The sequence below is a fragment of the Triticum aestivum genome, chromosome 3B (genome assembly GCF_018294505.1).
Source record: "Triticum aestivum cultivar Chinese Spring chromosome 3B, IWGSC CS RefSeq v2.1, whole genome shotgun sequence".
In the NCBI taxonomy this organism is placed as follows: Eukaryota; Viridiplantae; Streptophyta; class Magnoliopsida; order Poales; family Poaceae; genus Triticum; species Triticum aestivum.
This window is the reverse complement of record NC_057801.1, coordinates 37,660,101-37,669,902: the sequence shown is the minus strand read 5'-3', so window position 1 is coordinate 37,669,902 and position 9,802 is coordinate 37,660,101.

The following is a 9,802-nucleotide window of genomic DNA, read 5'->3' as shown; positions in this document are numbered from 1 at the left end:
GGAGAACTGCCTCTGCTCCATAGACTAGAGCGAAAGGTGTCTGGCAGTGGCTCGATTTGGCGTCGTCCTGATCGACCAAAGAACCACCGGCAGCTCCTCAATCTAGTTCCTTCCGCACTTGCGCAGCCTGTCAAAGTCCTGATCTTGAGCCCGCGCAGCACTTCAGCATTGGCCCTCTCCGCTTGACCGTTGCTTCTCGGATGAGCAACAGAAGCGAAGCAGACCTTGGCGCCAAGATCTTGGACGTACTGCATGAAGGTGCGGCTCATGAATTGCGTGCCGTTGTCGGTAATGATCCTGTTAGGGATCCCGAAACGACAAACAATTGACCTGAAGAACTTGACTGCTGACTGTGCTGTCACCTTCCTCACTGGTTCCACTTCCGGCCACTTCGTGAACTTGTCGATTGCAACGTACAAGTACTCAAAGCCCCCAACAGCTCGGGGAAAAGGGCCGAGGATGTCGAGCCCCCAGACCGAAAATGGCCAGGATAAAGGGATCGTCTGGAGAGCTTGAGCTGGCTGGTGTATCCGCTTGGAATGGAACTGGCACGCTTCACACTTGGTTACTTGTGCAGTTGCATCCTGGAGGGCTGTCGGCCAAAAGAAACCTTGCCGGAACGCTTTGTCGGCAATTGCTCTTGCGCCAATGTGGTGACCACATATGCCTCCATGTATCTCTGCCAACAGCTCTTGTCCGTCTTCCCGGCAAATACACTTCAATTTCACACCGTTGAGTCTTCTTCTGTACAACATGTTGTTGACAAACTGGTACATACTTGACTGCCGGGCTACTCTTTCCGCTTCTTCTTGCTTTTCGGGAAGTTCTCCTGTCTGAAGGAAATGGACAATCTGTTGTGCCCATGCTGGAGCTTGTGGCTCGACAACAAGGACTAAAGGCACATCTGCTGCTGCGGGAACATCCGCTTCTATGGCGAGAACCTGCGGCTCAGCCGGAGCTTGATGTTCCCCGGCAAGCTTGCCGGAGCAAAGCTTGTCGGGAACGTCTGCTACGATGGAACAAACCATAAGGCTTGCTGGAGCAGACTGCTCCTCAGCATCCTTGGTGTTGATCTTGGGGACCTTCTTGGTGGCGGCTTCGGGGAGCTCTGCCGGAAAGTAGTCACCAGAGGTCAACTTCCTCTTCTTGCTCTGTCCAGTTGATGGCGTTACGGATGGTTGAGTCAGCTTGAGCACAAAGATCCCTGGTTCCACAGGTAACTTAAGTGCGACGCACTTTGACAGGCCATCAGCAATGTCGTTCTGAGCTCTCGGAACATGCTCCATCTATAGGCCGTCAAAATGCTCTTCTAGCTTTCTCACTTCATCGACATATGCTTCCATCAACGGACTCTGATAGTTCTTGTTCACTTGGCGGACGACAAGCTGTGAGTCACCCCTGACAACGAGCTTCTTGATCCCAAGGTCTGCTGCGATTCTGAGGCCGGCAAGCAACCCTTCATACTCTGCAGTATTGTTCGTTGCTTGCTCCTTAGGAAAGTGCATCTGGACTACGTACTTGAGGTGCTCTCCGGTGGGTGCGACAAGCAGCACGCCCGCACCGGCGCCTTGCAGCGAGAAGGCACCATCAAAGTACATTAGCCACTCTTTGCTGGTCTCCCTGACGGGGATGCTCGTTTCTGGAATTTCTTCATCTGGTGTTGGCGTCCACTCTGCTACGAATTCTGCCAATGCTCTGCTTTGGATAGTTGAAGTGCTCTCAAACTTGAGGCCAAAGCTTGATAGTTCCAATGCCCACTCGACAATCCTACCCGTCGCTTATGGATTTTGCAGTATCCTCTTCAGTGGAAAATGAGTGACGACTGTGATCTCATGTGCTTGGAAGTAATGGCGCAGCTTTCTCGAGACCATGAGAAGGCCGAAAAGCAATTTCTGCACACCAGAGTATCTTGATCTAGCTCCCTGCAGAAGGGAACTGACAAAGTAAACTGGGCGCTGCACCATTCTCTTCTGCATCTTCTCACACGCCTGCGCAGATCCATCTTTGTCGGGACGAGAGCTTGTCGGCGAAGCCCCCCGCTTGTCGCTGGATGCATCTGCCGTGGTTGGTGGCTCATCATCCGCCTCCCTCTCCGCTACTAACGTAGCACTAACCACTTGATTGGTTGCCGCTATATATAACAACAACTTCTCATGTGGCTTAGGTGCGACAAGTGTTGGAGTGGAGGACATGTATCTCTTTAAGTCACGCAGCGCAGCCTTCGCTTCCGGAGTCCATTTCATTGGACCTGCCTTTTTCAATATTTTGAAAAATGGCAGGGCGCGCTCAGCAGATCTAGAGATAAACCTGCTGAGAGTAGCCACGCAACCGGCAAGTCTTCGTACATCCTTGACGCGCTTTGGTGCTTCAATCTGCTCAATGGCCTTGATCTTGTCGGGATTGGCTTCAATTCCATGTTGAGACACATAGAACCCGAGAAGCTTGCCGGAGGGGACTCCAAACACACACTTCTCGGGGTCAAGCTTGAGGTTGATCTTGCGCAGATTTGCAAATGTTTCGTCTAAATCTTGAATCAGGGTCGCCCTGTCCTTGCTCTTGACCACTATGTCATCCATGTAGGCTTCCACATTTCTGTGCATTTGCGGCTCAAAAGCGTGGTGGACTACCCTTGCAAACGTTGAACCAACATTCTTTAAACCGAAAGGCATCCGTACAAAATAGTACGTGCCACACGGGGTGATGAATGCGGTCTTCTCCTCATCCTCTTCTGCCATGAAGATCTGATGGTATCCTGAGTATGCATCAAGAAACGAAAGCAAGTCACATCCGGCCGTGGAGTCAACAATCTGGTCAATGCGCGGCAAGGGAAATGGGTCTTTGGGACAAGCTTTATTGACATCGGTAAAGTCGATACAAAGCCTCCACTTCCCGTTAGCCTTGCGCACGACAACAGGATTGGCCAACCACGTAGGATGGAGCACTCCTCTGACAAGGCCTGCTGCTTCCAATTTCTTGATTTCTTCTGCGATGAATTCTTGGCGCTCCACTGCCTGTTTCCTGACTTTTTGCTTGACGGGCCGCGCATGAGGACAGACGGCAAGATGGTGCTCGATTACTTTCCTGGGAACACCAGGGATGTCAGACGGTTGCCATGCAAATACGTCGACATTCGCCCGCAGGAAAGCAATGAGCGCACTTTCCTATTTAGGGTCGAGAGTGGCACTGATGGTGAAGGTACCACCAGTGCCGTCCTCCTTGGCGGGCACCTTCTTGGTTTCTGGTGGAGCTGCCATCACCTTCTTACACTTGCCGGTGGAGCTCGATGGTGCGTCCTCGAAGGTAGCGCAGCACTCCGAAGAGGTGCGCTTGCCGGAGTGGGCATCAGAGCTCGTGCTGGACTTGGTCTTCTTCTTCGCCCCAGGAGCTTCAGCGGCAAGTGACTTGGGATCTGTTGCGGCTGCTGCTTCCCGGTAGATCTTGTCGGCGCAGATAAGAGCATCCTTCTTGTCGCCAGGGACAGAGATGACACTTATCGGGCCTGGCATCTTGAGCATGTTGTAGGCATAGTGAGAGGCTGCCATGAATTTGGCGAGTGCTGGACGGCCGAGTATCCCATTGTAAGGCAATGGAAAGTCAGCAACGTCAAAAGTGACCCTCTCAGTTGTGAAGTTCAACTCTCTGCCAAATGTTACCGGCAACGTGATCTTTCCCTTCGGCTTGCTCCTTCCCGGGTTGATTCCTTGAAATGTGCCGGTTTCTTCGAGCTCGCTGTCAGGGATCTGGAGTTTCTGGAGTACCGCGGAGGAGATCAGGTTCAAGCCGGCCCTGCCGTCAACTAGCATCTTAGTGACTTTGAGGTTGCGGATAGTTGGTGAAACCAACATCGGCAAGCACCCGACCGCAGTTATGCAATCAGGGTGGTCCTCAATATCAAAGATGATAGGCGTGCTGGACCATTTCAGAGGCTTGCGTGACTCGACGGGTGGTTCTGCTGCATTGACTTCCCACACCCATTGCTTGAGCTGGCGGTGTGAAGTATGCAGAGAAGCACCGCCGTCAACGCACAGGACCTCTGTGGCTTTCTGGAACTCCTGCTCATCGGTCTCCTCATCATCCATGTCTTCATCGTCGTCGTCATCTTCATCCTTGTCGTGGCCACGGGGAGGTCTGTCTCCTTGCCGCTGCTTGGCCTTGCCGCGGCGTCCTCCTCGGCTGGGACGTTTCTTGCCGGATCCTCCAGCACCTTCCTGGGCTTTCTCCTTGTCGCACCGCTCGTATTCAGCTTTCTGTTGCTCGACAAGCTGCTCGACCTTCTTGCAGCTCTGGAGGTCATGGCCCTTGGTGCGGTGGATCTTCAAGTACTGCTTGTTGGTGCCGTCCTGCTTGTCGGTGACCGCCACAGCCTCTGCGGCAATCTCCTTGCCGGAGCCACCAGCTTTGGCTTTCTTGGCGCCACCTCTGTTGCCGGACTGCTCGACGACTAGCACCTCTTTGCCTTTCTTCTTCCTGTTGTTCCGCCGCCGGTTTTTCTTTGCCGGGGCAGCATCCTCACTATCAGATCCTCCTGCTCCTATATTCTCTCTGGGGAGTCTCCTCCCTTTGTCAGCACGTGCACACTTGTCGGCCAGGGCATATAGCTCACTGACGTCTCTGATCTTGCACATCGCCATCTCCTCCTGCATCCTGCGATTCTGCACGTTCTGATGGAACGCGCTGATTACCGCGGCAGGGTGGACATCTGGGATGTTGTGCTGCATGCTGCTGAATCTCTGAATGTACTTGTGCAGGGGCTCTCCTTCCTTCTGGGCGAGCAGATGAAGGTCGCTCTCTTGGCCATGAGTCTTGTGGCCGCCTGTAAAGGCGCTGACGAACTGATGGCACAGGTCGGCCCAGGAGGATATGGAGTTGTCCGGCAAGTGCATGAGCCAGGATCTGACATTGGGCTTGAGCACCAGCGGGAAGTAGTTGGCAAGGATCTTGTCGTCTCGTCCCCCGGCAGCCTGTACTGCAATGGTGTAGATGTTGAGGAACTCCGACGGATGCGACTTGCCGTCGTACTTCTCTGGTACATCTGGCTTGAAATTCTTCGTGCTGGGCCACTGGACTTGCCGCAGCCCACGAGTGAACGCAGGGCAACCTACCGCGTATGGAAAGTCACCTGGTTCCCCTGGCGCATGCATGTCAATAGAGGGCCCAGCGCGCTTGTCGGATTGACGTCGCGCTTCTCTTCGGCGCTCGATGCGAGTACGAGCGTCTTCTTGCTGTCGTTCGTGAAGAACTTGGCGCTGATCGCGACGAGCTCGTGGATCTGATGATGCGGTGGAGTCGCTGTCGAGGTGGATCCGACGAGTCGGCGATCTTGGCCTTCGGGGGGGAGAGTGCATGGTGGTTGCACCCCACCGGTTTCGTCGCCACCGGCTCGTGCCTGGCAGTCCTGCCGCGGCCGCGATGCACTTGGCTGCTGCAGAGTGTCGCCGTTGGCAAAGCCGATGAGACTCTGAATGTTGGCCCTCCATTGGTCGATCTTGTCTTCCGCTGGAGGGTAATCCAGGAGCAGTTGAGCTCGCGCCAAAGCTTCTGCTGGAGTGGTGGGCGGCAGTGGCGAACGGTGCGAGGAGCGGGATATGCTCGGACTTCTAACTATGTTAGAAGGAGAAGTATCCCGTCCAGGTGACCGTGCCTCGCTCGTGCTAGCATGTTGGCATGCATGCTGGTCTTGAGCACCCCGAGATCCACCAGCTCGATCTTGGCCCAACAAACGTGTGGTACTGCGAGTACCATGACGCTGTCGGTCCTGCGCCTCCTGAGATGGGCGCGGTACATGTACGGACGCCGAGGTTTGTGCAGCCTTGTCCTTGGACCTGGCAGCATCGTGAGCTTCCTCGTCAACGTCCGTTCTTCTGCCGGCGTCTACTCCACCACCCGTTTGCTCCAGTGGTGGTGAAAGTGACGTGGACGAAGCAGCTGCCGCCGAAGTTTTCTTCTTCGGTGGCATGTTGATGAAGAAAATGAAGATCTAGCTCGTGTGAACGCCGGATCAGGTTCACACAACCTCGACGCCCCCTACCTGGCGCGCCATAGATGTCGGGGAAACTGATCCACGAACACCTATGGGACCGGCGGACCGAGCCCCTTTCGGTTCAGCGGGGGGCGGAGGTCGCACGAAGAGCAGATCGAGGCGAAGCACACGAGCGGTTTACCCAGCTTCGGAGCTCTCCGGAGAGATAATACTCCTACTGCTGCTTGTCTGATTGTATTGTGTTCTTGCTCGGGAGCGCTGAGTGCTACAATACATATGATACCGAGGGTGAGTGTTTTCTGGCTTCGAACTGAGCCGAACCCCCTCTACGTTGCGCATGGGCCTCCTTTTATATGCTCAAGGGGTCACCGACAGGTGGCAACGTAAACAAGGGTAAAAACGTAAAAAGAGAGGTGGTTGGTACAGCTACCTGTACAGTGTATCCTACCTAACCCTGACGGCCGGGGACAAGGGCATTAAATGCCCATCTGCATCGCCCAAACAGTGTAGGAAAGGACCATCAGGGGCGCCACCACTTGCCACGATGGCGATCCTGTCAGCATCGCATGCCACCGCGCACCGCTGGCTGCACAGCCTCCCGCCACGCGTGCCTGGAAAGGCCCCCAGGGCGACACGTTGGTGGATGCGCTGGAGCGTGGGCACAGAGTGGCCGCTTGCCGCGGCAAGTGCCTTGCCGCGGTCGTTGTCTTGTCGCGCCCGGAAGCTTGTCGCTCACCGGGCCTTGCCGGGACGCGTGGTGCGTCGCGACAAGTCCCTTGAGATGCCTTGGTTGGCCTTCCCGGCAAGCTCCTCTTGCCGGGGCCTTGTCTTCTTGGCTTGAATACTTTGTTCTTGAATGGCTTCAAAGGGACCATGGAGGACCCTGGCGGTCACCCGGCAAGCCCTTGCCGCGGGGCGCTGCGACTTCCCGTGCACAAGTTCGGGGTACTAAGGTACCCCTACTCTAGTACACCGACATGGAACAATCAAATATTATAGATACGTTGGAGACGTATCAAGCAGCAAGCAGGGTGTCTTGAAAAGCTTAGACCTCGCTTCAACGAAGGCCATGTGCATGTCCCTCGAGCATGCAGCCAGCCGCACGGCGCTCAACTTATCCATTCGCGAACAATAGAGGTCGTGGATGTCACTGGGGAGATTGCTCCAATAGCGGCTCATATGGATGTTGCGTGGTTCACTTTCGGCCATGGTTGAGTTTGGAAGGTGGGGTTTTTGGTGGCTTGATTTACGGGGGAGAAGGCTCTCGGTGCTGGAGCGGCTAGCAAGGGAATAGTGGTACTGGGGGAGGCGAGCAAGGAGAGGGTACATGGGGCATAGTGAGATGATGTAGAGTGACATCAGGATCTCCAGCAAGACTGAGATGGAGATGAAGTAGTGCTAGGGGAGAGGGAGACGAGGCGATGCATGCTATACAGCGGCGGTGACAGTGACTACACAATGCACAAGGTGAGGCTGACTTTGGTAACCCAAACACGCCACCTGGACTAGTGTCACCTCGGGCGCAGGGTCTTGTCACTTCACTGTGAGGACCGGATGAATAATATTTTGATCATCAAGTGTACCAAAGTTGTCCTACTACTAGTAGGAACATACGGAGTAGTACTGTATGGCAGAAATAGGTCTCCCGTGCTAGCATCACCTCTGGGTTCACTTCATTCTCCATGTATCATCCATATTGCGAGCAGAACCAAATTCTCATGCATGCGGAAGCGCGAAGAAGGGATCTTTCTTTTTTGAGGATAACCGCATATTCCATAACCAGAGAATGTTGTGTCTCCAACGCACGCGCCAATATCCATTCGAACCAGCTATGACACATTTTTTATATCTGTTTGCATAGGTCCCACCTGTCAGGACGGGTGCAGAAATAAAAAGGAATCATAAAATGTCTCGCCATGGTGATTCGAAAGACTGACCTCAACTAGCCAGTTGCACATGTAGCGCTAGAAGGATGGGTACATACACGAACATGTACTACTCCTCAGCCTACCCGGATAGCCTTTTTGTTTAGTCTACCTAGTCGTGTAATCAACTGCCTTTAGGCCACTTCTCCCATTTACTTCTCCATCGGGAACCGATTCTCCTCGGCTTCTTCACCTCTCCTTCATCTTCATTTGCATCCAAACCCCACTGCATTCACATTGTTTTAACCTCTTCACATACTCCTTGAGTAATTCTGAAGGCCCTTTAATAATCATCTTCTTTAGTTAGACTAGCCATCTAATCCTAATTCTCCAAACCATAGTCCTCCGGTCCAGCGGTTTTAAATGGCGAAAGAGATCCAAATGCAGGTTTTTAGCATCCAACATGTCCTCGTCGAAGGCTCGTTGAGCATAGTTTCCACCGTCATTGACCACCCAAGGGTTGTTCGGAAGTGGATCAACAATGTATCCAACTCCCTCCAAAAGGTAGAGATGAAGGTCATCGGTCTCAACGCAGAGTGCATGGAGCGTGCCACTGGGAAGATCCAACGTGCCGCCGTCCTTCAGTTGTGCCTCGAAGATGATGTTTTGCTGTACCACATCATACACGTGCCCTCCATACTAGGTGAGCTCCACAATTTCTTGTCTCGGGAGGATATATACTTTTGCGGGGCAGCCACCAAAGGGGACAAACATAAGCTAGCGCCATACAACCTTGATTTGAAAAGCATCACTGACCAATAAACCAGAATCAAAATTCCTGTAGAAGATTGTGATAAACAAACACCATCCCTATTCGACATAGCAAATTTTGGGCTCGGAACAAATCTTCATAAGGGTGACGAGATGCTGGCATGAAGGTCGTCTGGATGGGAGAATTAGCCCTTGACGTATGAGCAGATAAAATATGCTGCCCTCAATGCCCGTATGAGTTTTGAGATAGCTGCAAGGTCCAAAGAGCTTGTTGCGTCTCCCACAAAAAATGAGAACAAGAAGAAGAAGAATTAGAATAAGAAGAAGAAGTTGCACCAGCAGCAAGGCATTATGGATGGATGAACTATTTCCAATGTAGTAAAAATATATTTCCTCTATGTGTATATTGATATAGGTGAACTATCTCGATGGTGTGCATGTCTTTGGAACAAGTAGCAACATAGGTCCGCTTGACTATAAGGAACTATTTATCTTCCTAGCTTTCTCTAGTACTCCTTCCAGTGATCAGTATGCAATGCATGTGTCAGTAGACATGAAACTTGTCCATGGAAGTTGAACTATGGCGACCATCATGTTTCATACACCGCCACTCACGATTCCCACGATGCTGCTCCAACCCACGGCACCACGTGCTCGACGTGCGCCTCACCCCTCTCGGCCGCACCGCCCCTCTGCCTTTGTGTGCATGACATATGGTCCAGCTGAAATACGGCGAGTGATGTGTACTACGCAACCATCTTCTTGTAGACGTTGTTGGGCCTCCAAGTGCAGAAATTTGTCAAGTGGATGACCTAAGGTTTATCAATCCATTGGAGGCGTAGGATGAAGATGGTCTCTCTCAAACAACCCTGCAACCAAATAACAAAGAGTCTCTTGTGTCCTCAACACACCCAATACAATGGTAAATTGTATATGTGCACTACTTCGGCGAAGAGATGGTGATACACGTGCAATATGGATAGTAGATATATGTTTTGTAATCTGAAATATAAAAACAACAAGGTAACTAATAAGAAAAGTGAGCGAAAACGGTGTTGCAATGCTTGGAAACAAGGCCTAGGGTTCATACTTTCACTAGTGCAACTTCTCTCAATAATGATAGCATAATTATATCATATAACAATCCCTCAACGTGCGACAAAGAGTCACTCCAAAGTCACTACAC